General features: G+C 41.9%; 1 protein-coding gene across 3 annotated transcripts in view; it reads right to left on the bottom strand.

Annotated features, from left to right (window-relative positions):
* Window positions 1–23,558, bottom strand: part of TAFA2 (TAFA chemokine like family member 2) — a 139,407-nt gene extending 115,849 nt beyond the window's left edge. The window contains exon 1 of one of the 3 annotated variants that reach the window (XR_013990916.1): window positions 22,160–23,551. The gene's annotated coding sequence lies outside the window, so the exon portion shown is untranslated. Of the gene's footprint in view, window positions 1–21,728; window positions 21,929–22,159 lie in introns of those variants that run through there. The other 2 variants (XR_013990917.1, XM_081022434.1) reach the window with 2 other exon arrangements.
* Window positions 23,559–25,869: the final 2,311 nt, after the last annotated feature.

Raw genomic sequence — 25,869 nt, 5'->3', positions numbered from 1 at the left:
AATACGCACCAGACCATAAGACGCACCTAGTTTTTGGAGGAGGGAAACAAGAAAAAAAATATATTCTGAATCTCAGAAGCCAGAACAGCAAGAGGGATCGCTGCGCAGTGAAAGCAGCAATCCCTCTTGCTGTTCTGGCTTCTGGGATAGCAGCCTGCATTCTCTCCATAAGAGACACACACATTTCCCCTTACTTTTTAGGAGGGAAAAAGTGAGTCTTATAGAGCAAAAAATACGGTACTTCTTCCTGGTGTGTGCTCATTTCCTATTTGCAATGATATTTTTTTAAGACAGGTAAGCATTCCTAAGCTCTTTCCTTTTTTAAAAAATATATTTTTATTGAACAAATAAAATTATAAATCAATATAACCAATTACATTTTCCCCTTCCCCCTCCCTCCCTCTCCCACCCTCCAGAGACTTCCCTCAGCTCCCCTCTCTGATTTGTTTATACATGTTATTCTCTGCATGTTGTAAAATTGTACATATCATTGCCTTATCTATCATATGTTCTACTAATAAATTTGTGGATGTTTCTTCAAAACTTGCCACGGAGTCAAAATCCTTTTGTTGTCTTTTTAAATAGTTTGTAAAAAGTTCCCATTCTTCCTTGAAGTCACGGTTGTCCTTCTCATGTAATTTATATGTTAACTTTGCCAACTCCACATAGCTCATCAGTTTTTCTTGCCATTGTTCTTTCGTTGGGATTTCCTCATTCTTCCATCCTTGTGCTAACGAGACTCTTGCCGCTATTGTAGCGTACATAAATAAGCTCTTTGTTTTTCTTGGCAGGTCTTGTCCTAAAAGCCCTAACAAAAATGCTTCTGCTTTTTTTACAAATGTCATTTTGAACAATTTTTTCAGTTCGTTATATATCATCTCCCAATTTTTTTAACTTCTCTACAATCCCACCACATACTATACAAAGTACCTCCTTTTTCTTTATATTTCCAACATGTATTTGACCCAGTTTTATACATTTTTGCAAGGATTCCTAAGCTCTTTTCAAATCAAAATTGGAAATTATGCAAGCCACACACACACACCTTGAATGATTATTCTAAGCCAATCTGAAAAGTGATCCCTACTTCTTCCTCAGCACCAAACACACTTCCTTCTCTTAACCCCTGCAAACTGTAGCAGGAGAGGATGTGGCAGGATGGCAGAGAGAAGAGAGGAGAAAAGCTGGACCTTTTCTTTCTATTCCATTTCCCTGAACCAATGGGTAACAACAATATACTGGTACTTCCTTACATTTCTGCAGAGTGAACTGATCTGTTCAATGTCAACCGGTATGTTAGGGTGATGGAGAACAAAAGGGGAAAGCTCCCTTCCTCTTCTTTCCTTACCTGCCTATAACTTCTATTCCTCCTGTTGCCACTTCCAAAAGATGAGGGGAAAGAAGACAGCAAACCCCTCTGGAACCCATGACTTGAAATCATGTGACAAACAGGAGTGTGGACGGATCCATAATTTGGTAAAAGATTCAAGTTTCAGAATCTTACAACTTTTTTTTTAAAGGAGGAAATCGGTGGGTGAAGGAAACTTTGCTACAAAAGGTAAGGCCGGATATATTTGGCAAAGGATATTAATTCTGTTTAGGTTTCAGCATGGGGGTTTAATTTGAGAATCCCTGACAAAGCTGGAAAATCAGTTGGCTGAAAGTCTATATTCATCCTTCTCTCGCTTTGGTGGCTTAAGTGTACATAGTGGAAGTCAGTCTTTTGGAAGGCTTGCTTCTTTCTGTTGCCAAGAAGTAGAGAGTGCACATTGAGAGTGTCTCAGGAGGAGTTTTATGTGAGCATAAAAGCTTCTGTAATTGCTGTCCAGATTCTTGTGAAATGAGAGATTATGGGGCAAATAGGGACTTGGGTTGTTGTTGTTGTTTAAAACAAAAATTAGAAGCACGTGATTAACAAATCATTATACTAAGTAATCTGAAGAAAAAGAATTTGCCCTCTCTAGATTTGTGCCTACTCTGCTAACCATCTAGAGGCAGAGTCAAGACTCGAAGTTAGTGGAAGGTTACTTCCCATTAAGGCTAGCCACTAAAAATGTTTTCCCCCCCCCACTCCCCAAAGTTCCTTTCGAGTGTGCCTCCAGGATGAATTAACCCTTGCCTATATGCTCCGGTCCTCCTCTGACCAAGAATTGTACATAGAGTTGGAAGAGATTTGTCCTTCTTTTATTAAAATAGTTTGGTGCAGTTTTTCTAACCTAATTCAGAAGAGTATAAACCAGTATCAGTTGGTAGGGTGGCAGTGCAGCTAACAAGTCAGGTCAGCACCAATGCACGGCACTGCTCTGATGCTATATAGATGAAAACATTAACAATAACTGGAAACCAAGCTGTATTCATTGAGAATTGTTCACTTATTTCCACCCTCTGCTTCCTATTCTTTAACCAGTTACCAGTCCACAAGAGAACGTCTCAATTACTATGAGTCACAACACAGATACAGCCACAGAATAAGGTTTTTTCCCCTTCTATATAGCCATCACATTCTGGCACTCACTTAGTTTGAACACAGCATAGAACTTTACTAAGAGTATTTTTTCTCTCACACACAGAACTGAAATTAAACATATATATCTGCAGGAGAGCAAACAAAAGCAAAGAGCAGTGATAATTCATGATGACAATAGGAGTGTTTTATGTGTGCCCTAAGCTGTTCTTGCCCCAGTAAACAATGCAAATGGGAATATATAATTAGCGGTAGGTATGCTGAAAGCCAAAGGATATTGACATACAGAGGAATTAAAGAAGCTGATATAATATTCTCCAAGGCTGAAATAACATTTAGTAAATTATATGTTAACTAAAGCAGGCAGAATAAAAGACAGAAACAGGATTGCACCTGGCACAGGGTAGCCTTCTTTTTGCAGAATTGTGATACAAGATCTCTAAGGGCTACTAGCTTGTGCTCTGGGAGCCTGGAGGGCTGAGTCTCCACATCCAATTCAATGCCAAGGTAAAGTAATTGTGTAGCACAGCCTTTGGTCTTCTCTGTATCCAGTGGGACACCTAATTCCAATGCTAGAGATTGGAAGGGTTCAGTGACAAGTTGCCAGTCATTAGAATATCATCCAAATAATGAGTCACCAAATGCGAACCCGACCTGTGCATGAGTGCCCACTCCCAAGAAGCTGCTAAATGTTTCAAAGGCAGCACATGCAATGGAGTACCCCGTGGGCATGGCCTTATCAATATACCAGGAGTAAGGCACTTTTCTCAGATACCGGATGTCAGGGAACTGCCATCAGTGCCGGAGGGAGAGAGCAAAATCCAGAGGGATTCCGGAGAGCGTCCCGGGAGTGGGAGAGACAGCCCATCTTCTGGGGAAGAGAATCAGCATAGCACCAGTGGAGAAGGGGGGCAGATGGGAGAAGCGGCGAGGCGGTCCCATGACTCCTTGCCGGGGACCAGCGAGGAGAGTAGAGGTCCTCCGCTGCCTACGCCCTCCTTGCGCAGAAGGCTTTCACGAGGAGAGAGTAGGAGGAGACTAGGCGTCAAAGAGCTTCTTTGCTGGAAGAAGTTTAAGAAACGCCCACTGACGGATTCTGCCAGCAATTGAGACAGCCACGGGTGAGTGGCTGTCCGGACAGGAAAGGTTCACTCAGGCAATCCAGCCAGGTGTTTGCACCGGCTTACACACGAGCAACCCCTAGAACCATTACAGCAGACAACAAGGGCTTGGGTGCCAAGCACTTACTGCAGATGCCACAAGTATCTAGTACTGTAATCAGATTCCCAAGCACATCACTGATTTATGTTAAACTTTCTTCCAAACAGAGAAAGATATGAAACTACAATGATTTTTCCAAAAAAACAATGAAGGCGAAGACTGCATAGTCCTTGAATCATGCTGCTGTTAACACTACTAAGTGCATGAGAGAAGGAGTTGATTGGTTTTAAAAAGTTTTCAATTACTGAAATATGCCGGAGGCACCTAGAAGCGGTTTATATGCTCAGTTTCAGGTTCCTGAAGGTGACTGTCACCTCTTTGCATGAGGTACCTCAAGAAAAAGACAAAAGCAAACTGGACTGAAACTAGTGAACCCTTGAAAATGCTTCAGCTTAAAAAAAAAAAATCTCAGCAGGTTTACAGTGTTTCTCTACTCAGGTAAGTCCCATTGAGTTAAACAGGACCAAGGTAGGAAAATGTTTAGATTATTAGAACACCTATGGTTTTTGCAGCATAATGTTTATAAAATATAATGTTTATAATTAATACGAGGAAATTAGCAGGGGAAAAATGACATTCTTAATCTGAAATAAGCACAAACACAGTAATACTGTTATCATGACACTGGATAAGGATTGTATGGATATGATCAAAGTGAAATTCCTGCTAGTATCTCTTCAATTCTCCTACAGAATTAGTTGAATAAAATATATTAAGACTTGACTTATAGCTTGGACCCCAGAATATCCTTTTTTACTTTAACTAAAGAGCCTTCTTTTCAGTCATTTTTCTCACTTCTTTTCGTACAGCTTTTCTCACCCATCATTTTTCCTACCTTGTGGAGCTGCATCCATAAGTTCACATAAGCAAATCCAAGAATAACAGAAATGTAAGTAATATCTTTATAATGAGCATCTAAAACATCACAAAGTAGCCAACAGTTTTCTGCCACTGTGGTCAGCACTGCCTTCATTTCTCCATAACAGTGTCTTGAAATTCTATGTTCTGAGCTGTCTTTCAGCAGTTAATCAACTACTGGCTGTGAAATGTTAATAACCTCCTACAAACAAAATATAATTGCTTCTTCTTATCTACCCTGTTACAAGCAAGATAACTTAACATACAAAATATAATTTGCTATATAAAATACACTGAGCTGTGTATTTGCTCTTCTCATTTAAAAGTCACATTTTCTACAACTTTGCCCAGTTGGTGTTATTGCAGGCCACCCAAATGGATTTCTCTCAGCGTTTTCCCTATGAATTTTCCTACACTGGAGCTTTCTCATGATGCCCCAGTGTTGGTTTAGCCTTCCACCTAAACATTTCTAAAAGCTAATTTAATGTGGATACCGAGTTTAAATCCCCTGACTTATACATTCTTCCCATTTTCCCGTTGAAGGACTGTTTTTCCTCTATCGTCAAGTTCATTTTCACATTTAAGAGAAGCAGCCGCACAGAATTGTACAACAGTCAGAAGATTTTTACAACAGTTACCACTGCATACAAAACACAACAGAACAAAAATAAGCGACTCTGATACATGGTTCACCTTTTGTGCAAGGCAGAAAGTACACAGGTGAAGGGGAGAGGGGGTTAAAAATACCAACCTGGTGAATTATCTACAAATGTGATATCCAAATACAGGTCAAACAGAGGTCCACCTCCATGCAATTTTAAGCAGAGATACCTTACCTTCTGCTATTGGCCAAGCACAGAAAGATGTTGGGTTGTACAAGCATGAGTTGACTAACAAAGGGCAGAACATCAGAGGGAAATCTTGATAGTGCCTTTCACCAGAGATACATTCCAAAGAATAGTGAGTGTGAAACTACAACCACCGAGTAAAGGAAATGGGCAGGACTTCACTCACAAATAGTATTTAAATTTGTCAGCTGACCAGCAGCAAGTAGCTCTGAGCCTCTAGTGAGCTCAGAGCTTCTAGTGTGTAAAATGCACACAGCTCCTTCCTTTGTTTTCTCCAGTGTGCTGTGCTTTTGAAAATCTTTTTTAAAAGCAGGAATCTATCCCAAGCAGCTACTTTAGTTTTCCATCAAACCAGCACAGGTAGGATAAGACTCCACACCTATCTATGTTCAAGACTGAAATAAAGGAACAGGACTGATGATACCATGTCAACATTCTGAAGCTTTGCAAGCAGGCAATGCTTATTCATGGCCTTGTTAATACAAGGAGCAAGAGCTGTCCGCTAGTGATGGTGCTGAAATAAGGCTGATTGGCCATAGAGGCCATGTGCTGGAATTTCAGCAATGTAAAAAGAAAGAAAGAAAGATCGTTATTATTACTATTATTATTATGAATTAAATCTGTATACTGCCCTTCATCAGAAGATCACAGGGTGGTTTACAACATAAAAATAGGACACAAAATACCTAACAAAAAACAAATAAGCCCCTACCACAAGCACGTTTAAAAGCTAATAGATAAAGAAGAGCTTCAGAAGATGATTGCAGAGTCAGTTCAAATGGGGATAGACATTCCTTGAAGTATTGCAGTCCTGAGCCATTTAAGGTTTCATAGGTGAAAACCAACACTTTGAATTGGGCCTCGAAACTAACAGGCAGCCAGTGCTGTCAGGCCAGGATTGGTGTTAGATGCTCAAACAATCTTGCCCCAGTGAGCAACTGGCCACTTAATTCTGTTGAAGTTTCCAAACTGTCTTCATAGGCAGCCCTAAGTATAGTAAAACCTACAGGTTACCAGAGCATGGACAACAGTAATTAGGCTCTCCTTGGGCCACAAGGTTGAAGCTGATAGAAGGTACTCTATGCCACTGAGAGCACTTGAGACTCAAGCAACAGCAAAGGTCCCAGAAGTACCCTCCCTATCCAGTTTCCTGCTTCATTTCATTCTCTTATGCCATACCACTCTTTAGGTGTTATCAAAAACCATTTCCCACACTTCACAGTACAATTTGACCCATGCATAAACCAATTCCAGTGCTAGCTGCGTTTCAGCACAGACAATGCAGGTTGGCTGCTAAGGACCTTCCCGCAGTAAATTCACAACATAGCTAGGCTTTGGGACTCCTATGCATGCAATGCCCTTGAAGCTGACTCTGAAACTCCAGAGGGTGCAGAATGCCCTGGCGAGGCTCCTTATGAGGTCCTTGCTGCGGGATCACATTCATCCAGGGCTTTACCAGCTGCACTGGCTCCCGGTGGAGTACAGGGTCAGGTTCAAGGTGCTGGTTTTGACCTTTAAAGCCCCATGCGGCCTAGGACCCTCGTACCTATGGGACCGCCTCTCCTGGTATGCCCCGCGGAGGACCTTAAGGTCCATAAATAACAACCAAAGTGTTGTCCCGAGCCCCAGGGAGGTTAGATTGGCCTCAACCAGGTCCAGGGCCTTTTCAGCTTTGGCCCTAACCTGGTGGAACACCCTACCACAGGAAATCAGGGTCCTGTGGGATTTGACATCTTTCCGCAGGGCCTGCAAGACAGAGCTGTTCCGCCTGGCCTTTGGGCTGGACTCAGTCTGACCCCCCTCTCATTTCTTTTTATGGAACCCCTTATATGGGATTTTGTATATAAGTTTTCCCTCAGCTCTTTTTGCTGGCCCATGTAGGACCAGCATGGATAGTTGGCCCTGGTGAATATTTGACGTTTTCTCCCCTTATGGTCTATAGGCTACCACTAAAACGAGGCTGCATTTTAAGCTGTATTTTAAACTGTATTCTAACCTATATTTTAATAAACTTAAAAAAAAAATGTTTCTACTATATTTTATATTTGGTGTTAGCTGCCCCAAGCCCAGTCTTGGCCGGGGAGGGTGGGCTATAAATATTTTTTTTAATTATTATGCTGTCATAAATGCTTCAATAATCATTATACTCCATAGGACAGTCGTGGTACAAGACTACAACTTGTGTTTGAGGACTATGGAGCAGCAACAAGGGGGGATACTGTGGATCTTTAAATCCCAGTAACATTTTAATGACCTCAATTTTTAACAGAAGATCAATCCAATTTACAGTTTAATTTATAGAGCGTGTCTTTTCAGTAACAATGCTGCACCTGCTCCATGATCCGAAAGGAAGTCATCTGAGGATCTTAATAATGACACAGGAGGATGAGGGGAAAGAACCGCTGCAGTCAGTCAAACAGCTGTTCCCTAGGAGCACCCTATATATAACAGAAAATTGGGCAGCAATGGCACACCACGTTTCAACAGAAAAGAAACCCCAACAGAAGCCCGATGAGAAGTAAAGATGTGGCAGAAGATTCATGCTGTGAAGGACATTCTACAAGTACCTATCACCTGCAATACACCTTCCAATGAAATTTTTCCTAGGTAGTTGAAGAACCTATGTTGAAATGAAACAAAATTGGAATAAAACTTTAAGAACCCACAAATCTGGGTTCTCTCTTTATAAACAATATTGCAGAAGAGGATGGCCTGTGATCTCAAGATACCACTGCACCATGAGCCTAAAACCTACCTGCCTCCTAGAACATGTCACCTGGGTTATCTGAGTTACATAGATTTGATTCTCTATTTGACAGCTTCTTTTTCACAAAATCATTATCCTTTCTAAAATATTCTATTTTATATTAAGTATATCACAAGCTTCAACCGTACTAAAGGCCTTTTACACATGTAACAATTTTATTAGGATGGGGTGAGGGGCCTCACTTCAAATGGATCCTGCCTGTAATTAAAGCCAAGATCTAAGCAGACACAGCCAACTTGGCCCTCAAAAGCACGCAAACTAGTAGAAGTCCCCTTGATGTAAATTGGACTGAAAATGGTGGAAGTGCTTTGAGAACAGAGCTGAAAATGAAACAGTGATGAATACCAGGCAATCAAAGCAGCAGGACACAAACTATAGTATTTGATTTATTTTTCAGAAGTATTCTTTGTAGAACATTCGAGTTCAGACAATGGACGTTCACACTCCTTTCTTTCAGAAGTCATGAAATCAATTCATGGATCTAAGATTTTGTGGCCCAGTGCTGTTTGCAAGGAGGCCATTTCTTCTCTTCCAATTTCTCCTCTCAAAACTAAAGTTTCTCTTGTATGTAAACTTACTTGCATGGAGCACATAATTATCTGAAAACAGATGGTTTAAGTTGATGGAGAAGAGTAAGAGAGCCATCCTTGAGAGGTTCTGCATCCTCCTCTTTTTATTTCACTTAGTAGCTATAATAAAGCAAAAGCCTTAAGGCGGATTCTCTTGCAAGGAAAATGTGAGGTCCAGGTATAGAAAACAAAACATGTGTTGTCATCCAGATAAGTATATACATGGCTGAAGACTCATACTGTGTTAACCATTTATTGCAGATTTTCCTGTACTCTTGATGGCTATAAATAATTTGCTACAGGGGGGCATACTTCTTCTGTGCTACCTAAAGGCAAAGGGACCCCTGACCATTAGGTCCAGTCGTGGCCGACTCCGGGGTTGCGGCGCTCATCTCGCTTTAGTGGCCAAGGGAGCCGGCGCACAGCTTCCGGGTCATGTGGCCAGCATGACTAAGCCGCTTCTGGCGAACCAGAGCAGTGCACGGAAACACCGTTTACCTTCCCGCCGGAGTGGTACCTATTTATCTACTTGCACTTTGACGTGCTTTCAGACTGCTAGGTTGGCAAGAGCAGGGACCGAGCAATGGGAGCTCACCCCGTCTCGGGGATTCAAACTGCCGACCTTCTGATCTGCAAGTCCTGGGCGCTGTGGTTTAACCCACAGCGCCACCCGCGTTCCTCTATGCTACCTGCTACTAGCAAATTTTCTTCACACCCTTGCTGTTCTTTAATTATACTGCTATGCATCACGCAAACCTCTGCTAAGCAGTAGGAAGGTTCCAGGCTCTCACTCAGGGTCATGTTTCCATTATGAATTCAGGGCACAACAGAGGATGTAGCGTTCTAAGATTTCATCAATATACACCCAAAGAAGGTGGGTGCAGAACATTATACCTCGAGAGTGTCTCTCATTACCCCTCTCATAGCTTCAGCAAACTTGGGGCCAATGCAACAGCTATCCATGGTTCCCAGTCTCTCAATGCAGCCTCCTTCAGCAAGAGATGGTTCTGGCCTTTGTTCTCCCTTTCTTGTTTCTAGGAACTCCTACTCCAAGCAGTTGCTCTTCTGCTCAGCTATCCTCAGACTCATTTTTTCCAGTGAGCACACCCTGCCCTCTCCCTGCCCCCTTGACAATCCCAGTCCACCCAGGTCCAAGGACTCCTCTTTTATGAGGGTCATCAAGACCTTTTGTGATGTTAAAGCCTCTTTCCCAGATGGAAAGTAAGCTTAGCCTGAATTTTCCTCGACCTGGAATCTTCCCTCCAATACCCCAAATATTAGCTAGATCCTGACATTCATTAATTTGTGGCAGGCATCCCCAAACTCGGCCCTCCAGATGTTTTGGGACTACAACTCCCATCATCCCTAGCTAACAGGACCAGTGGTCAGGGATGATGGGAATTGTAGTCCCAAAACATCTGAAGGGCCGAATTTGGGGATGCCTGATTTACGAGGCTTAGGGAGGGTCTACCTGCCCAACTTATAAAAGTACCCTCTCCATTTTTTTTCACTTTTGGTTGCAACTGGATATATAAGGATTTGCATGTTAACCTCATGCACATCTTGGACCAGATATGACTAAGCACATGGCAGGGGAATAATAATGCAGTGTGTAATATAATTCTCACACTGTGCAACAGACTTTAATTCTGTCTTCCAGAAATAGTTTGGTTATATATTGTAGAATGGGAAAATCTATTCATTGAGATTACTTTCCTTTCATTTTGTGCCATTTCTAAAGTAGGAAGTTAATCAAGCCATTATTCACAAAGTGGCTGCTTGAATTCCTACAAACATAATGAATGTTTTTATATGTTTCATCATTAATCAGAAAATTAGAAAACTGTATTATTAAATACTCACTAAGCATTTTGCATCTAATTATTTACTGTACATACTGATGTTCTACTGGCTTAAGAATGTGAATGATGTCACAACAAACATACACTTTGTACCAAAACACAAACCATCTTTAGACTTCCTGAAATTAAAAAAATAATATTTTTTTTCATCTTATTTCCTATGTTCTTTGTACTCTTTACCAACGAATTCCACACAAAGAGAAGTTACCAAAATAAATGAAATAGTCCTACAACACACAGAAAAACCCTATATTCACATTACACCAGGACTAGAGATATACCACTGCTGTGGCAACAGAAAAGCTGTCATATCCAATGCATACTTCAAGACTGGCAATGGAGACCAGAAACTACAAAAATGGCATACGAATAGTACAGTGTTGGGGTCCTTATAGCTCCCTAATTAGGGAATGTGTTGGTGGCAACACTCACATGCCGGCCCCACACAAGGGCAGCAAATGAACACGCCTCCAGCCCATTCCCATCACACTATACATGGAATATGCTGGATAATTCCACAATGCCTCCATTCCTTCAGTCCCATTAGGATAGCCAGAAACAACCTTAGTGCCACCCAGGCAGGTGTTTGAATTAACTTGTGCTCCTGAAAATCACTGTTTCAGGAGTACCATACTAAGCTGAGGAAGATGAAACGAACCACACATGTTAAAAGCACACAAAGCCCTCCAGGAACAAAAGTTCCTGGGTGAGCGGGGAGCTCTTTTGCTAAGCAGCCATGGGGAGGGCAGGCGGGATGTACAACAAATATTGTTTCTTTACAATATTTCACACACACCCCATAGCAATTCCTCTGAGGGTAGACTGAACTAAGATATACTGAGAACTGTCAAGGCCACCCCATAGGCTTCATAGCTGAGTGGCAACTGGAACGTCCAATCCCCAAACCTCTATGCACTGCAGTTCCAGGCTTCCATTTAATTCCTGCTCCACGCTATCTCCTCGTAAAATGCTGGTGGGCTTAACTTACTTTGCACAGTCATAAGAACTTTCAAGGCTAAAAGTATTTCATGTTACATTACGTTATTATATATATATATGAAATCATTCCTGTGCTGCTGATACACAATACAAGAAAACTGCTGCCTCAAGTAATATTTTAATAGCTAGTTTATCCATTCAAACACAAATTATTTCAGACCATTAAAGTAAGTAAAAATAAAAAGTAGTCATTTCAAGCTTAGATGAAATGGTGGCAAGTATAGCCTGCTACACACAGTTTTCACAATGCCTAGTATTTGTAGAGCAGCACCAGCATGTATTACTGCTACGAAGCCTGCTAGTACCAAAAACGCAAAAGAATAGTTCTTCATTTCTCTTCTCAGCCTGTCCAAAGTTTATACAGCTTTAACCACACAGAATTCATATGGAGACATTTATGGAGAGTCAGGAATACGGCTACAGACTCCCAAATCCCTTCGCCTTGACAGATTTAGGCCATCTGAGTACATTTTCTGCTTCTTTCATCCCCTCAGGAGCTAAAATTGAAGGAGATTTGAAAACCATGATTTTACAAAGAGAAAAAGCTAAAAATGAGGAGAGCTAATGATTAATAGGTACCAAGCTATACATATACATATACATATACATATACATATACATATACATATACATATACATATACATATTCTAAAGGCAGCATATGGAAGTTGACCCCATTGTTTCGATATAATCTGGGTAACATGTTTAGAATTAAAGTTACAGAATATTAAACACAATGCACTGGAATCCTAACTGATGGATAATGAGCTTAAATACATTCAGATGCTGAAACTGCAAAGCAAGTATTTCCCCGCCTTCCAATCCGCTCTCCTGTTTCATAACTCACTTCCAGTATATTATTGGAACAATTTCTCCCTGGACATTTTAAAGAAACCGACTAGAGTACATTGATTCAGCTGCAACAGAACAAGACAAACACATGCTGACATTTTAAGATAAACTGCTTTTTAAAGACAAAAAAATATTTTTTTTTAAAAAAAAAATTTAAAAATGTTTTATTAAAGAAGGAAAGGTAAAAGGTGTGCAGAAACCCTCCAGTTAAATATGTCCAAGTCTTGTTGTTTTCAACAGGAAGGTTAGCACATGCTTAACTCTTCCATATTGAAATCACCAGAACTTTAAAATTGTTAATTTGAGTTGCAGGCATACAAGTTATTTCCATTACAGGAAGTAAAGGTATGTCCTATTTCCCATCTCTGATAGTCTTCTAAATCTGTTCAACGATAGGTAAGATGATTCTTACCTATCCTGTTCAAGGAAAAATAGGTAAGATGATTCCATTTCAGCAGCCCACTGTAGCTAGTCCAAGTTTAACTGTCAGAAATACAACCTGCCAATGTTCTATGTGGAAAGGGGCATTTCTTACAAGTGCCTTCTGCACTGAGGTAACTTAGAAATGCAAATGACTTACATTTATTTATGCACTGACATAACATAAAAAGTGGGCATAAGGGGAAAGGAAAACAGTTACGTGATAGCGCTAACTGCAAAACAACTTTGATGTTCAGAAAGCTCACAGAGACGCTGATGGTGATGAGACAAGTCCACACAGCGATGAATAAAGAGCAAATAGTTCAGAAGAAGAGATACAGCAGCATTTAATAAGGGAGGACGCATGTCACCAGAAGGAGAAAACACATTTCACTTATATAAAAGTGTTTAGTCTAAAGTAGTTCAAACGATCAAATTGCAAAGCACTCTCGGCCAGAGCTGAGACCTTTTCTGCAATTTTTCCAGCTTTTCAACCAAATACCAGAAAGTCTCAATATTTTTTATTCATATTCTTTGTAAGAATGTAGCTGAAATGTGTGTTTATTTTATCCCATGCAAGCACAGAAAATTGCAAAAAAAAAATCGAATTGATCGCCTGGCTGCAAAGACAGGCAATGGTTAGTGAAAACTCCCATTTCTGGAGGGAGCATCAGTAGATGATTTCAAGAGGTTGGAAGGTGGGGCTATTCTTTTTTCCCCTTCCCCATGAGCAGCAGGAGCAGAATAAGATAGTGTGGTATAATGGTAAGAGTGTCACACTAGGACTGTGGAGACTTAGGTTCAAATCCCTACTCAGCCAGGAAGCTCACTGACTGGTTTGGGGGCCAGTCACTATTTCTTAGTTAATCTACACTGCAGGGCTGGAGGATAATAAGCATGTATGCCAATTCAGCTTTTTTGGAGGAAAGGTTATAAATAAATGATTAAGTTATGCAAAGTTGAATATAGGAGCAAAAGTGCATAACATGTATCGAGCCTGAGTTTTTCTAGGTACAGAATCTGGATAACGTTTATGCAGAATTTCAATGTATTTCCTATTTAGCATACAGCTTACACAGAACCCTGTGCATAATAGCTGCAAAGGACGACAACTCATGAGCATCTCAAAAACATTTCGCTGTTATATTTACTTCCTTCTTCTTTTAAAAAACAGACTTTGTATCATGGAAATACTGCACTTTCCAAACAATGCCAACAGCCTAATTTATTTTATTCCAGAGAAAATGGGACTCCTTGCCACAACTAGAATCCAGTGCAATGTTTGAACGAACATTTAAGGTCTTAAATTTGGGAGGGGGTCAGGGATGTCCACACAAGACCAGCCCTCAACTTTCCCTTATGCGCAATGGCTCCATGTCAGACCTTTACATTCTAAACATGAAAGTCTGTAAAAGGCTTCTATATGTGTTTGGCTGAATGCATTCGCACAATAAGGAATGCAGCTTACACTAAAGATCTGACGTTGAGTCAGCAGGCACTGAGATACTGGGAGGTCTTACATGTACAACCCTCAATCCCTTCCCAATTTAAGCTCACACATGTTCAGTCTCATGCCTCAATAGGGTCTGTCAGTATATACCTAGGTGGCTGTCACAGGGAACTACTGGACAATACTTGTAACGTCATTTCCCATGCTATTTTTAATACAATTCCCATGGCATTTGTAATTTTTTCCCTCAATGTATTTTCTTCCTCTTGTACAGTATAGTGTTGTTCCACTGTACCACTCAAGGGTAGGGGCCTTCACATACACATTATATATATATATATATATATATATATATATATATATATATATATAATGAAGCATCTTTGTTTCTACTCTCTTGCCTCTCAGCAATGTCTGAAAGTTTGCCTCCTAATCCAAGAACAAATAGGCTGAAGCACATGCTACACATGTTCAGATATATTCTCTTCTTCATCCGATACAAACCAACCCCACACACTGAAATCAGGCCCCTATGGGAAGCCCTAGCTCAAATTAAGCAGTAGGAAGCTAAATAATGCACTTCCAATCATTACAAAAGGGTCCTACTCAATGGTATACTCAGCATAACGGCAATTGTTGCTTGGCACAGAGCACACTATCCTTCCAACATTTTCTAATGCATTACTGATGCGAAAGGCTCTAAAGCAATGTTTGCCAAACTTGGGTCTCCAGCAGTTTTTGGACTACAGTTCCCATACTCCCTGGCCACTGGTCCTGCTAGTTAAGGATGATGGGAGTTGTAGTCCAAAAACAGCTAGAGACCCAAGTTTGGGAAACGCTAATACCAAGTATTACACTCTTATCAGTAAAGGTAAAGGGATCCCTGACCATTAGGTCCAGTCATGGCCAACTCTGGGGTTGCAGCGCTCATCTTGCTTTACTGGCCGAGGGAGCCGGCGTACAGCTTCTGGGTCATGTGGCCAGCATGACCAAGCCGCTTCTGGCGAACCAGAGCAGCGCACGGAAACGCCATTTACCTTCCTGCTGGAGCGGTACCTATTTATCTACTTGCACTTTGACATGCTTTTGAACTGCTAGGTTGGCAGGAGTATTACACTCTTATTAGTATTGGTGTACAAATACATTGATATATAAAACATTATTACTGTGGCTGAGTTCACATATGGGCACTGACCACTGGATGTGTGAAATAGCCATCATAAATCAATCACTATCAAGGGAACATTTCTTTAAACACAATACTTTAGAAGGCAGCCAATCCATACAATGATGTAAAAAGAGCTATGTTGGATCAGACTAACAGTCTACATAGTTTTTCCCACAGTGGCCAACCAGAAGCTTCTGGGAATCTCACAAACAAGCCAAAAAGGCAACAGCCTTTTCCTCTTTCTTACCCCCTAGGAATATAGCCTTAGTTTATCATTTTAACAAAGAAACTGTACACAAGACCGTAGGAGGTGCAACCATTCCTGTGCCTATCACATATCTGAAGGTTGCATCTATCATTGTTTTTAAATTCTCCCTGCATGCTGAAATATAGCATGTTAGAGGAAAAGCTGGACTAAAATCAAGATACTAGCTTTCCTTTCAAGACACTCGTTTTGGAGGAGTTGAAAAATAACAAGCGGGAGAATTCAACAATGCAGTTTTCAACTTATAATCTGAAATGGTACTGTCCATGTGGTACTACTTCCCTGTTTGAAACAACTCTTAAAGAGAGGGGGAATGAGCATGTGCTTAATTAATTTAAAAATGTACACAATGAAACACAATCCTAAAGGGGTTCTGTTTTAAAAAAAACGGTGCTCCAAAACATCTTCAAAAGCAATTCTATGATTATATGAATTTCTCAGCAAAAGTAAATGTAACCAATTGCTTTTTACTTCATAGTACAGTAGACACTTCCCGATGATACTACCTCAGTAATGGACGGTCTCTCCTTAGCTCTCAGAAGATTTAATAGAGTACATTATATTATTGCTTGGTAGGTTTGGCTATACTGTATAACACTATACTTGGAAATTAAACTGCATTTACCAAAATAAAACGAGCCTGCCCATTTGTTCAGATCTTCACTGGAGAGTCAGTTCTGTGTGTTCTCTTTTCTGAAGTAACATGAGTGGTCACAACTTTTTTGTGTCACCTCATTTATGGAACTCCCTCCACATATCCATTTTCCTGGTACCAGCATTATTGAGACTTGGGCAACCTACGTAAAAACGTCTGCTGTCCCACTGGTACCTCATGGATTTTGTTGATTTTTAAGTATGGATGTGCTGATGGCCGTGCACCTCCTTTATTTTGGTAGAAACTGTTATTTATGTTGATAAATTTTTTCATGCTAGGCAAGCCACCTCAATAAGTGTTAGCAGTACACAACGTATAAAAGTTTTAAAGGGGTTAACAATAACATTGAAAATAAACTATAGATGCTTAAGAGTGTATAAATTCTGATAACCTTGGAATACCAAATTGTCCCATTCTTCAAACATGTACATAACTAATTTTGTAATTGTTTTCCAACACTTATAAAAAAATAGGCTGCTGCTTAAAGTCTTGCCGCATATGAACAGTGATGGCTCTGATGTCTAAGAGTTTCTCATTATGTAAGGACCACAGAAACCAATTTATAGATTCCTCCTACTCCCGCATAGGCTGCATTAAATTTCTTCCGCATATATCACACTACAGTTGCAAGGAATTCAGGACTGCAATCCTTTCTTGACAAAGTATCTCCATTTTAGGCACGTATAATGAGTACCATCCTCACAGCTGCAACAAAGTAGTATCTTATTATTTTATCTCGCTGTCTGCAAAGTGTGTTTCCAAATACACTGTACGAAAGAAGCAGCACAAAACCCAACTGTATTGTATTCCTGTGGGAGTGAAAAGCTTTGCACTACAGTCTTAGATGAGCACTTGAGGTTGACATGATTATTTTGTGCTTCCTTTTGATAGGCAACTGGTAATACAAGGTTTATCAGAAGCTGGATAGCGACTTCTGCAGAATTAGAGCACAAGTCTCTGTATGGTCTGTCTGCAGTAGGAGGGAACCGGAGGTTGATTGAATCAACCATGATGGATAGAAGCTATGATATTAGTGATGTCATCAGTCACCAGACTTTCAGCTGATAACACTTTTACTATAAAGATACTGTCTTTGAAAATACGTTCATGCACGAGAGATGTCTGGTTGCTAGCATAACTTACATATTTTTGGAACATATATTGCTTTAATTTTGAGAACACTAATAAATTTTCTGTACCATGCTATATGCTGGCATAACCCATTATCTCATTTGTTGACCATTATGCCTTAATATGAAGTCGCATGCTTAGGCATTGTGTTTGACTTGATCAAGGCTGTTTACTGCCTTGATCATTCTGGATATTTTACTTTACAGGGAACAAAATAGTCATTCTTTTCCTAAGATTTTTAATATTTGTGATGTCCTTGCACTATTTTAAAAACCGAATGGTCAGTGAAAAATACTGTGTGTATTTGTTCCACGGAAGTCCTCTGAAGTACAATGCTTCTTACTCTTTAGTAAGTGGGCTTTGGGTTGAAGCACAATAAATATTAAGAGAGAGTGTGTGTGTGTGTGTTAATCCCAATTATCTGTCATAATGTTTTAATTATGGAATTTTATTCATTGCACAATTTGTGTTTAGCTAATAAGGAACTAATAAATTTATACTGTACTGTCAGAGCAATGCCAGTTTGAAAAAGAAAATAACCCGTTCTAAGGTTACTGTTGTCCATACAATACGGCTTTGTATTCTAAAGTGGTACTTAAACCAGAGAGGACAACTCTAGCAGCTTTTCGGAATCTTGAATCGCCCTTCATACATTCATGCAGTCTTTCATTTATTATCTCTTTTTTTTTGCTTTTGCTTTGGTTACTCTGTATGTTCATATTGATCTACATAATCCTGGGATTGTAAAAAAATAATAAACATTACAGTTTCTACACTACTTGATTATGTGTTTTTTTATTTTTTAAAAAATGTTTCTGATAGTTAACAATTTGAATATCATTAATAAACACAATTCTCTATTTAGATAGATAGATAGATAGATAGATAGATAATAAATAAACATGTAGCTCTCAACGCAATCCTACCTACTCAGAAATAAGTCCTGTTAAGGCCAATGGGGTTTACTCCCAGTTAAGAGGTTGTGGGATTGCACCCTTAAACATTTCAATAAAATACTGCTCAAATTAAAATGGGCACATGTTTCATTCATTAAGGTTTCAATCCTATGCACACTTACCAAGCAGTAATTTACTCAGAATTCTAAGTAAAAATGCACAGGATTGGAATGCAAGTCCTTTTTTAAAAAATACTGTAATTTGCAAGAAAAATGAATGTGTTTCTGGACGACATTATGGCATAACGTCCTCTGTTCTAAGTTAAAGAGCTACTTTAAGCTACAGGTCTTTATTATTTACTATCAGATATGAATAAATCACAGTTATCTGCCCAGTACAATATGATCTCCAGTTGACTGCTATGCTTCTCTATATCTAGGCAAATCCATAGCATTAAATATTGCATGGCATTGAGATAGTCTCCTATCTGTATGCATGCAACTGAACATTTAGCGGAGTCTTTTCTCAGTTTAGCATTCAGAGGTGCTATCCTAATCAGATGGAAGTTCATCCCTAGAAGAGCGATTTTCCCACCAACTCCAGTGATTCCATGAACTCTTTCTGCATGTAGCCTTGAAAAATCTGCTGCCAATTAGAATAAACCATCTGCTGTCTGTTAGGTTATAAACAATGCTTAGCTAGGTAGACCAGTGCTTTGATGCCATATAGAAAGCTTCAGATGTTCTTATAATAAAATTATCAAATGTTTTGATTATTAAATAGTGCTATGCAGTTTCAGAGCAATGGGGCAGGCTATCTCCTTGAACATAAATCCTATGAATCTTCTATCATAATATTGCCTTTCTTTACAAGTGGTTTTCTAATGCAGTTATCTTACCCGCACACGTGGTTTTCCATTCCACATAGCTGCTACATTCTGTCTGCCCCAGTGCAATGCTGAAAAACCCATGTTTTTCACAAAAGGCATGCAAAAATGGTGCATCTAGTCTCTGATGAAAAACATTATATACACAGCAGTATACCAAGAAATCCCTTTCAAAAAAATTTTTGCATTACCTATTCACTTAATTGGGGCTGGAGCAAAATAATTTCTTGGTGGATTGTGTCCTGTGAGTGGAATCAAGATATTCTAATGCACATATTAGCAGATAGACACCATACCATTCCTGACCGCATGCTGCTCCCACAGCCATATATATAATACTGCTACTCTATCAGTAATAACATTCCTATCTTAAGATTGTTAGGACAAGATGCAACTGTGTTTTGGTACAGAAAGAGTTAACTCACACAATGCCAAAAATGTTAGCTTTAGAAATCAAGACCTGCATGGGAAAAAACTCCAAAAATTATTGTATTTGCAGTAAAGACTTAACATTGTCTCTCTAATACTCCACCAATTACAAAATCACTTGATGGCTATATTAAAAAGAAAATCTGCTGCAAATTGTGGAACCCTCATTATACAAAAATATGTCAAAGACGGTTTCCTAATGACTGTGGTATGTCATCTTGGAAGCAGGTTATTCATTTGCTTTGATGCTCAAAAAATATTTGGCAGCTCAGCTCTCTAAATATATTTACATGGGAATATGCTACACTGATACTGGTGAGCCTTAGTTCAAAGTAAGTATGTTGAAGAGTCTGCAAATATAATTATACGCTAATATAACTTCTTGCTTTAGTTTATATTGATTAACAAAGTAAGTTGTAAATCTGATGGCAACTTAAATGTCTGTGCCTAAGGCCAACTGATAAACCAGGTACTTTAAATGAACCCTATGCTGCAAATATACCTTAACACCTTGAAGTGCTTTGTCTGGCTTTTGTAAAATAATAATAATACAGTATTTCTACAGGAGACAGAAATAAATGATAATTACTAATATTATCATAGAGCTTATGAATCGTGTTCTCTACAGTTAAAACAACAAACTTAAAAAGTTCTCCAGACAGGTGTAAACTGCTGAAAAGGTTGTACAAAACAGAGCAAACTGATTAACAGGATAACTACAGTACTCAAAACAGTTGCCTCTTTTGCTCCCAATTGTCAGATCCACAGCTGTACGAGAAAGGAAGCAGGTATTTCAAAATTCCTGCTTTTGCAAAGGTGTTTGGAAAAGGAGGGAGGGGCATTGAGAAAGTCTCACTGTTAAATAGTAGGTGCTAACCCAGTCAAAATGGAAATCCACATTAATCTAATATACATCTAATAAATGGAAGGAAGCAAAACAGATGACCCCCCCCCCCCAAAAAAGGCATAAGGCACAACTTGGAAAGTATTTACACAGGAATAAATGAAATCAAACCTCAGGGTTTATAAAGCCTCTTTTTCCCAGAGATTCATAAAACAATTCCTCTACTCTTTAACCTCTCCCTCCAGTCATTCAATAAAGCGACTAGTCTCCAAACAGAATAAAAAATCTCAGGATATATGAGGCTCTGGAAGTTACCAGCCTTGCTCTTTATGAAAGGAGTTAGGCAGAGAAATCAATAGTCTCTCACAGATGGCCCCCGCATCTCCTCCTGCAGATATTGGGGGGGGGGGGGATGCAGGGTGAGGATTAAAATAATAAGGAACAGACAGTGTGAGGATTTCAAAGAGAAGACTTGACACATCTCATTGATCCACGCTGCAGTACATATGGGTTAGTTAAACACAAATGTAGTGCCATTTCACAACAATATGCCTTCTTATTTGAAGGGAATGTCGCTTATTTTTATTTCGGGGAAACAATTCTTATTTCTGCACCTCACTGCTGGGGGGTGGTTCCCCTTATTTCAGACCCCACTCATCACACCATAGCTAGATCTACCTGGAGTTCTAGAAAAGCAGGTATCCCAAAGCCCAGTACACTTCTTCAAATAAGATATTTTTAAATCTCCTTAGAAACCAAGCAGGAATCAACTGGAACTGAGGTAGACAGTTTAAAACCACTGGGTTTTTTGGAATCTCTCTTAGACTGAAGTGGGGAGGGGTAGGAGTCTTTTCAAGAACAAACATATATTGCGCACAAAACCACCCCCTTGTACTCTTTGTGTCAACTAATCTAGAACAACCACCACCACAAAATTTCCGACTCAACAAGGTCTTAGTAAAGGTACAGTCCCCTTTTCATCCATCACCTTGCAATGGGTGTTCACCAAACATCCACCCTGGATTCCACAGAGCACAGTTCAAGAATGCTACAAAGGTATAAACTAACCAGTGTCGGGTATGCACCCAAATATTGAGGTCACATTTCTCCACAACTTTGCTCTTCTACCCACCACACCACCTACCCAAAGCTCTGTCCAGATGTAAAAAGACAGCTTCTCAGGTTGAGAGATTTACTGTGTTAAGGCGAGGAAGGGGACCCAGGTTCCACATCTCCCAGCTCATGCCAAATGCCCACACAGCCCCAGGGCACATACACACAGCCTTTTTATTATTATTCCAGATTAAGCAATCCAGAATAGCCTCGCCAAGTGCAGTTCCCACATCACCCATTAGCGTGAACCGACCGACATAAAAAACCACGAATATTCCCCTCTTAACCACACTAGTGAAAGTAGAGGCGGGTGGTTCTGGTTACTGGGCGTTAAAAGGCGCGTAACTAATCCACTTTTAGAGATCTCACGTCTGCCCTCTAAGCAGGGAGCAGGAGCGGCTGAGCCCAGCCCATGCGGAAAAGGAAGCCTTGGCGGCGGCGGCGGCGCCTTTCCTCACCTACCTGCAGACCCGCTTCCTTAAGGAACCACCTAGCGATCCTCCTTCAGGTCCCGGAGGGAAACTCCAGCTTTATCGGACTTGCATCGCTTACAAATCCCAAATTCGCCTGCAGCATCCAGTGGCATGGGGGCGGGAGAGAGGAGAGAGAGCTGGTTCAAAAGAGAGCGGGCTACTTTTATGTGTCTAAATAAGATTCGGAGGCGAGTTCAAAACAAACCAGAAGGCCAACGGGGGCGGAATTTGGGGGTTGTGCTATAGATCTGCTTTGCACGGTTTCCAAACCACAACCGTACAAAACCTTAAGGGGGGGGTTGCGCGAGAGAGAAAAACGCCGCTTTCAACCTTCTCTCTTTTTCTTTCGCCCCTCCGAAAAAGCAAGTTAGTCCCGCAGCCCCTCCGCCCTTTGGCTGCTCAGCGACGTTCCGATCCACTTAAGAGAGGTTTCTTTTTTTTAGAAAAAGAAAAGCAAGAGCAACAACTCCGGACTATTGCAGAGAGATCTCCCCGCGCTCTGTTATTCCATTTGTGGTTAGTTTGCTTTGCTTTCAGCACGCGGGGCCACTTTCGGCCACTTTGCCTCCCTCCATTCTGCTCCCTTTCCCGGGGAATAAAGCGGGCGGAGGAAATGCTTCCTTCAGCGCAGCCAGTCTGCTCGTAGTTCTCCAGGTCGCTGGCTTAGCTCGCTGCTGCTGCTTCAGGCGGGCGATTCGACGGCACCTCGCTCTCCTTCTCCCCTGAAAGCGCGGGGAACCATCTGCGTGGCTGGGGCGGGCAGGCAGGCAAGCAGCGGGGAGAAAGCGCCCACGTCCCAATGAGGCGGCAGATGGCGCGTCCTTTGGGTGAGGGGGGGGACACTGTTTCTCCACCCCACCCCTTGCTCCTGCGGGGTGCAAGGTACCCAGACCGGCGAGAGGTCGGGCGCCCCGTCCCCGTTCCAGGACCTCTTCTGGCCGCCGAGGGTCCCTCACGCAGGCAGCCGCCCAGCCCGCCCCGTGCCCGTCGCAAGAGCAGCCTCCCGCATCTGCCCCAAGCCCGGGAGCGCTGCTACGATCCCGGGCAGGCGCGTCCTCTTGAGGCGCCGGGGCGGGCTGTGAAGGGAGGCGAGAAGAAAAGGCAAACGCCGAGTAACGAGGAGCCGCTACGTCGAGGGAGAGGCCGGTCCTCCTCCTGGCGCGCTTCCTCCGCGCGGTGCGGGGCTGCGGTGCCGACGCCTCCCTCCCCGGGGGAGTTGCTTTTCCCGCCTCTCCCGGGAGGCGCGAGTGGACGGGTGGGGATCCTTCCCGGGGAGCTGAAATCCCATCCAGGAAGGCGGCAGAAACCCGAAGGCGAGCGGCTGGCCGAGCGGAGAGCGGGAAAAGAGTGCGGCGCCAGGCTCAGGCCGGCTCCCCTTCTTCCTCTTCTCCCGCTCGCTTCACTCCACTCCTTTCTTCGGGCTGGGGAGAGAGCGCCTGCTGGCAGAGGCGGGAAAAAGGCAGCCGCCTCCAAATGCTGGCCTCTGTCTCCCTCCAGCGTTTGGCGATCACTCGAGTAAGATTGTCTTCCATGAACACAGTTTTAACAGTGAGTCCGTAAGTGACTGTGGAGGCCAGTTCTGGATCCACAATTCCTTCCACAGTGGGGACATTGGTTTCCAGGAGTTGATCACGGTGTGGATTTGCCAAGCGTGCCATCTTCCTCTCAGCACGTTTCTCCCTTTCGTCCTGAGTTTGAGCGTCTTCAAAGCCCATGACACCTTTGGTTGTTCTTCAGTTGGAGCCCTCGCAGGCCAGTGTTTCCCAGTTGTCAGTGTTTATACTACATTTTTTTAGATTTGCCTTGAGAGAGTCTTTAAACCTCTTTTGTTGACCACCAGCATTACGCTTTCAATTTTTAAGTTCAGAATAGAGTAAAGTGGTACCTCGGGTTGCATACGCTTCAGGTTACAGACTCCGCTAATCCAGAAATAGTGCTTCAGGTTAAGAACTTTGCTTCAGGATGAGAACAGAAATCGTGCTCCGGCGGCGCAGCGGCAGCTGGAGGCCCCATTGGCTAAAGTGGTGCTTCAGGTTAAGAACAGTTTCAGGTTAAGAACGGACCTCCGGAACGAATTAAGTACTTAACCCGAGGTACCACTGTAGTTGCTTTGGAAGACTATAATCAGGCATCTGAACACACACTATGACCAGTCCAAGCTGATGTTGAAGAATATCGCTTTGACACTGGTGATCTTTGCTTCTTCCAGTACACTAGCATTAGTTCGCCTGTCTTCCCAAGTGATGTGTAAATTTTTCCAGAGACACGGTTGATGGAATCTTTCGAGGAATTGGAGATGGCGTTTATAAGTGGGCCATGCTTCGCAAGCGTACAGCAAGGTTGGTAGTACAATAGCTTTGTAAACAAGCATTTTGGTTTCACTGAGGATGTCCCGGTCCTCAAACACTCTGCACTTCAGTCGGGAGAAAGCTGCACTCGCAGAGCTCAGGCAATGCTGGATTTACGAGCATTTGTAAATGTACACTCACTGGGCAGATGATCAAGGCCAGTCGTGGTTCAAACCCGCCACCTCGCAAAGCCTTAAAGGCTGGTTTTGGAAACGGGCGGGAAACTTAAGCAAGCCCAAATGCCGGGCTGCAATGTTGATGGATAACACTAGGTAACATACAGCGACATAAGAGGAGCCCCAAAGGGCCGGCCCACCCACGAGGCAGGCTGAAGCAATGGCCTCAAGCGGTGGGATATTCCACCCAAGGAGCAGATACTGATGCCAGTCTTCCTTCCCTCCTTGATCCTGATGTAGATCTTCCCTGGCGGGGAGGCCTGTGCCGTTTGGGGGCCTTCCTCGGGTGCCAGAACGCCCTGGACCAGCTAGTCAAGCCATAGGTCCCATCGGCCCCACCAATAAAATATTTGAGGGGACAGACACCCCCAAAGTTATTGGACATTAGCATTCAAATAGTGTACATGTGCCACACCATGTGATAGATTTCCTCCCCCCGGCCCCAATATTTTATTCAAGTTGTCACCGCTGAGCCCAGTGTGGTTCTCCCAGCAGCCATCCAGAAGCCTATAGGAAGCCCCATGCAACAGCACACACTCCCCACTTGCAATACTGCCTCTGATACATTGGGTGTAGAAGTAGCCATTGTGGCTAATATCCTTCATGAATTTGCCTAACCATCTTTTAAATCCATCCAAGTTGGCCAATCACTGCCTCTTGTGGGAGTAAATTCCACATCTAGTTTCTTTTATTGCCCCTGAGTAAATTCCCACATCTAGTTTCTTTTATTGCCCCTGAGTTCTAGTTGTTAGAGAGGAGAAAAAACTTATCCACTTTTTTCCATGCCATACATAGTTTATACACCTCACCCCTAAGAAAATAGCCTTGATGGATCGAGACAATTCAATTAGACTTACGTTGCAGTAGATGCATATAGTACTGTGCTGCAAGGGTTCAGCGTGAGAATAAGTCACAGTGGCATCTCTACTAGAGCTAGACCTGTTTCCAGATTTATGTAGTGGTTAAGAGCGGTGGACTCGTAATCTGGTGAACCAGGTTCGCTTCCCCGCTCCTCCACATGCAGCTGCTGGGTGACCTTTGGCTAGTCACACTTCTCTGAAGTCTCTCAGCCTCACTCACCTCACAGAGTGTTTGTTGTGGGGGAGGAAGGGAAAGGAGAATGTTAGCCGCTTTGAGACTCCTTAACGGGGAGTGGAAGGCAGGATATCAAGTCC

The sequence above is a fragment of the Podarcis pityusensis genome (assembly GCF_964106645.2).
Source record: "Podarcis pityusensis genome assembly, chromosome: 10".
NCBI lineage: Eukaryota > Metazoa > Chordata > Lepidosauria > Squamata > Lacertidae > Podarcis > Podarcis pityusensis.
The sequence above is the reverse complement of the archived record's forward strand: the minus strand, read 5'-3'. Positions and strand labels throughout refer to the sequence as shown.